A 5,952-nucleotide genomic window follows, 5' to 3' on the forward strand; every position below is an offset into this window, starting at 1 on the left:
AACGGAAAGACAGGTGTTGACTGCCGCTTGCTTCTGACCATGGTAAAATGTCTTCTATTATGGCCAGGTTCCCATAGACTCGCTGTTTCTAGTGGCGTCTTTGACATTTCCTGTCCATGTAAATCACCTGGGCTTTAATTATTCCAAGACACCGGCCGACAAACAGTGAACAGGAAGATCCCAGAAAAACTTTTACTCGTACTAGCGAACTGCTTTTGTGTGCTAAATCGCAAGCCATTCCTATGTCGGTGTATGAGAATTATACCCAACGCAAATGCAAATATCAGCGCATTATAAATAGTCTTCACCGGTTTGCCGCCGTATCACGTTGTGCAAATTCCACAATATTTCTTCTGAGTAACTGTCCGACATCTTCAGGTTGTTCAACCTTGCTGGTGGCTACGCCACGACAGTCGTATCTAGCCACCAGCAAGGTTGAACCACCTGAAGATGTCGGACAGTTGCTCCGAAAAAATATTGTGGAATTCGCACAATGTGATGCGACGTCAAACCCGTAAAGACTATTTACAACACATCCGCTGGGAAAGCTTGAAGAGTCACATCAACGTATTACATCACTTCACTCGTATGTCAACCACTACATGCACAAATTTCTGCCGCAAGCGGTAGCCACGTGGTCTCAGGCGCTTTGTCACAGTCCGCGCGGCTTCCCCCGTCGGAGGTTCGAGTCCTCCCTCGGGCATGGGTGTGTGTGTGTTGTCCTTCGTGTAAGTTAGTTTAAGTTAGATGAAGTAGTGCGTAAGCTTAGGGACCGATGACCTCAGCAGTTTGGTCCGATATGACCTTACCACAAATTTCCAAAATTTCCACAAATTTCTGTCACGGGAGCACAGAATTGTTTCAATGTTCTTTGAAGTCCTGGGTGTTCTTTGAAGCTCTTGTTGGCGTTTCATCCAGCTTCACATTAATGAACAGGATTTTCAGGATAAACAGTATATGTGATGAAAATTGTTTATAATATGTAGGATAATCTTACTGTAGATGGAAAAGACTATCCCTATTCTATATGCCCTGGAGATATCAGTAAATATTTGAGAAGTGTTATCTAAACAGGGTATACATATTTATTTTATTTAGTAGCTGATTTATTTAACGAGGCATGCAGTAGATATGTCATTATACTTATTTTTTGTTCCTTTTAATTTTTTCTCGTTTGCCTCTCATTATTTTGATATATTACCTACATGTGTAGGCCGGACCCATTAACTGTAGCAGTTCTCGTATTGATTTCCATTTCTATGTGGAGGTTTTCTATATTCTATTTGATCTTAAACGCCCTTTGTATCAATGACTGGGAGGATCAGTCATGTGGCACGAGGCATTCATGATGTATACTATCATCTGGGGTAGTTGGTTCCCTGCAAATCTGGAAGTACTATTGGACAATAAAGTTTTATTCCTTCCTCATTAAATAGCGATTTTAAGTATGGTGAGAAATGTATACAAGAAGCTTTTAATTTTAGTACTTCAAGACTAGCGTATTTTTAAGTCGCTGAAAATCACACGTGCACCAGACAAATGAAGTTTCAGCTGTGAAAGGCATTAACACCCTTCTATAGATTATGGCATAGAAACACAAAGTGGTTGAAAATGAAATGTGACTGTTGCAAAGCGTTGTATAGGGGATATTTTATAGATTCCACACCTGATGTCGAAGTTCCTTTATTGTTCCTTTGCGCGCAACAGGTTTAAAGCTATACGCTAGTTCCCAGGAATAATACCAGAAAAGGAAATGCGTTTGTAAGAAAAATAAACGAATATTTGATAGCAGAACCAACATGATATTCCATGCATTTAATAAAGTCGGCTGCGCCGTCACAGAAGACAAAATTATGGTGTTTATCTTTTACGTTTGACTAATTATTAATCGTCTTTGTAACTGGATTCTCATTATTATTTTTCACTGAACATGTTTCATCTTAGTGAATTAGGTGTTTTTAGTGGTTTTCATGTCTCCTGTTGTTTATGTGTGTCCATTGGCTCTTATGTAAGCGCTTCTGGACTCAAAACTTCTTTGATATATTTTCACTTAATTAAGAGTCACAGACTTGTGGTTCACTGACAGCTATGTGGAAACTTATCAAAGGATCTCGACTCCATTAGTGGTTACATAAGAGCCAACATAAATGATGAGATTCACAAAATCCACTGAAGATGGCTAAAACAACTTGGTGAAAAACAAAGAGACGAGTTATAGCTGTTCTTATTAAAGCTCTGGAATAGGGATTGAGGAAAGACGACTACAGATGTTAACAGCAGAATAAAACTGTAGTACTGCTCGGTAAAGTGAACTGTGACTCCGGACCTAGTGTGGGCTAGCCTGGTCACGTGACTAGGTACATTTCAGAGTAGTGCGCAGAGGAAGCAAGGGAGGTGATCACACAAAATGCGACGGCTTACTCTTAACCTCATTGCATTTGTGAATAATTAGAAGTATGAAGGTGTGACAGTGCGACGGGAAGGGTGACAAAATGTGCAAGTAAAGTGTTAAAACTTAGTAAGTCGATGGTGGGCAGATGATGGTAAGATGGACACGATGTTGGACGTAGTCACATTCAGGTACCTCCCCAGATGGGAAGAAGAATAAGAAAAAGAAGCAAAAGTGCACACAATGCATATCCCATTTATTGTGTGGCTGCCGGCCGAAGTGGCCGTGCGGTTAAAGGCGCTGCAGTCTGGAACCGCAAGACCGCTACGGTCGCAGGTTCGAATCCTGCCTCGGCCATGAATGTTTGTGATGTCCTTAGGTTAGTTAGGTTTAACTAGTTCTAAGTTCTAGGGGACTAATGACCTCAGCAGTTGAGTCCCATAGTGCTCAGAGCCATTTGAACCATTTTTTATTGTGTGGCTGGATGTGTTATTAGGCAGCAACTTTTGCACTGTTATGAACTGTACACCGAAATACTAATACTTTGCAGCTTATATCTCGTGGAACAGGACTTCTAACTGAGGAAAAATGTTCTTTTATGGGATTTGGTTTTTCAATATGTCAAAATAAATGACTCACCGTGTGCGAACGAGACGGTATAGCTTCAAAAATTATTAGCTATTTACAAAGATCTGAAGCGTAAGAATTACAGCGGCCAGTGGTTTATTCAGACGAAACATGGATTCATACACACTACTCTATGCATAAATGAAGAGTAGAAAATGTCAGAGTATCATATTTTTACAAATGCGTTTTCAGTGCTGTTGTGTTCTCGATAGTCTGTTGCATGTCCTTAGACTTGTTTCAAGTACCAGATCGTGCAAGAAATGGTCCCAACATTCATTACTCGATAGCGCAAGATCTTTGTGCCAAGCAGTGCATCATTCTGGAGTTCAAAAATGTAAAAAATATGTGAAATAGCTTTTGATGAATATAGTTCTAATAGTTAAAACATTGCTGCTGTGTTTCTGTATTTACATTCTTACAGATAAAACGTAGTACCTCAGTATTTATGGGACTTACACAACAGCTTTCTTATTGCCAGTTATAACCAGTGGCTCCCTGGTATAGGACATAGAACGTTCTTAATAAATTATTTATTTTCTAATTTGTCTCATTATGTTTTTCAGTGATGACGTGCGCAACATAATTCTGTGGTATCAGAATACATTCTCAGTTTTTTGGACAAGAGTTATGAACCAAAAGCGATACATAGTTTCCTTATTCTCCTGACAAATGTGAGACTTGGCTCTTAGAATGTTCGACATTTCCACTCTTCAAATGTTGTCACAAAAGTGCCATTCAATGGTGAGCTGTTGTGCTCTCTATGGATCGGCGTAGGCTATAGACATGTAGCTCGTGAGGACTCCACAGTTTCTCGTGCGTAAACACTAGTATGCACCCACCCTGGCCAGGTCTTGAATTCGCTTTGCCTGGTTGTAATGTTTTCTGTTTATTTTTGTGATCTACTTGTTTACATTCCACGGACTGGATCTCATGACCCAGCGATCAACCGCTGCTCTCGTAATCGAGAAGAGCACGGCTGCAAACTACATGTAGCATTACTGATGTAGCTCTTTCATCGTTTTCCCAAATTACGACCATCCGGAGTAGCTCCTTTAATAAGAACTGATTTTTACCTACACCGTCCGAGATAATTCATGTTATTGATCATTTAGTTGTTGACGGACTTTGAACTCTAATATCCTCCTCACGAGCGCAAATGAAATACCCGGGTTGTAACTCTAGTCTCGCGCGCTAGCTTTATGCGCTACTAAAACATTTTCAAAGGTGGTAAAGACAATGTACGGCCAGGTAACGGGAGCGCTTCAGAAGAATACGCAGCTCTGTACGAGGTGTTGCTCGCTCGTCACTGATGTACGTGTAGCTAGGAAATTAATCGAGAACAAGGGACAGAGAGGCGAAGCCCGTGTAATGACGCAGCCAGATGTCTGGCCGCCTACGGTTTTTAATTTTGGGCGCCCAGGATCCGCCCCCTGGCGTCAACCGATATTGGCTAGCTGTCGTGCCCTTTCGCTTCCTCATTTTCTTCCTCCCCACACTCTGGAAACGCAACGTTGCGCTTCTCTTCCGAGCTCTATCTCTTCTTAAACGAATATATCGTGCTCCCAAGTTAATCAGCAGGCAAAGTTTATAGCACCTTCACAGCGTTTCGCCAAGGGCAGATTGTAAGCAAACTTTTGGTGGGAAATTTAGAACTTTCGTAACGGAAAATGACAGTTACATTCGAATATTATTTTTTGTCTCCCTTGATATGTGCCATTTTCTGTCAACTGAGTGATCACGTAAACTAACCGATTTGACTTATAGTTCCATGGGCAGGATCGGCTCACTCGAACACCACAACTTTTACCTGCTCAACAACCGAAATACTCAACTTGCCTAAATCTGCCCTTCTCGCCAGTACCCTGTCCCCACAGATAGCAGCACACCTACGATTTTCTCTTGCCCACTCCCCGCAACACTTTAATAACCCATATTGTAGGATTTTAGCAATGCCTAAGAGTATTAAATGATAATTAAATCAAAACCGTACGCCGCCGACATACATTGATATACATCAGCGGAGACAGTTGAAAATGTGTGCCTCGACCGGGACTCGAACCCGGGATCTCCTGGTTGCATGGCAGACGCTCTATCCATCTGAGCCACCGAGGGCACAGAGGATAGTGCGACTGCAGGGACTTACCATTGCACGCTCCCCGTGAGACCCACATTCCCAACTTAATGTCCACACACTACATTCGCAGTGTCCCTGTACTTTACACTCATTACTCGTGGCAGACAAACTTACCGAGCCGCGTAAGAGTTCGTGCAATACGTGTGCATCCACACAGAAGAAAAAGGTCAATGGCCGGTTAGCCTTAACTTGTCTGCTGCGAGTAATGAGTGTAATGGGCAGGGACACTACGAATGTAGTGTGTGGACATTAAGTTTGGGATGTGGGTCTCACGTGGAGCGTGCAAGGGATAAGTCTCTGCAGTCGCACTATCCTCTGGCCCTCGGTGGCTCAGATAAATGGTTCAAATGGCTGTGGGCACTATGGGACTTAACATCTGAGGTTATCAGTCCCCTAGAACTTAGAAATACTTAAACCTAACTAGCCTAAGGACATCATGCTCGAGGCAGGATTCGAACCTGCGACCGTAGCGGTCGCGCGGTTCCAGACTGAAGCGCCTAGAACCGCTCGGCCACGCCGGCCTGCGTGGCTCAGATACATAGAGCGTCTGCCATGTTAGCAGGAGATCCCGGGTTTGAGACCCGGTTGGGGCACACATTTTCAACTGTCCCCGTTTATGTATATCAACGCCTGTCGGCGGCGTGGGGTCTTGATTTAATTATCATTTCATTCTAGAGTGCTGCATGGTCACCGATGGTATCTGTTCTTTCGGACATCTTCATATTCCTCAGAGTATTATTATTTTTTATTGCACAAATTAAGGTGAATAACTGTCGTAAATACGCTGACAGGATGAAGAGAA

General features: G+C 42.6%; 1 non-coding gene across 1 annotated transcript; it reads right to left on the minus strand.

The window, feature by feature from the left end:
* Positions 1–5,054: 5,054 nt before the first annotated feature.
* On the minus strand, positions 5,055–5,129 carry Trnaa-ugc (transfer RNA alanine (anticodon UGC)). Its single transcript has one exon. It is a non-coding gene; the product is annotated as a tRNA-Ala (tRNA).
* Positions 5,130–5,952: the final 823 nt, after the last annotated feature.

This window comes from Schistocerca serialis, chromosome 3, assembly GCF_023864345.2.
Source record: "Schistocerca serialis cubense isolate TAMUIC-IGC-003099 chromosome 3, iqSchSeri2.2, whole genome shotgun sequence".
NCBI classification, from domain to species: domain Eukaryota; kingdom Metazoa; phylum Arthropoda; class Insecta; order Orthoptera; family Acrididae; genus Schistocerca; species Schistocerca serialis.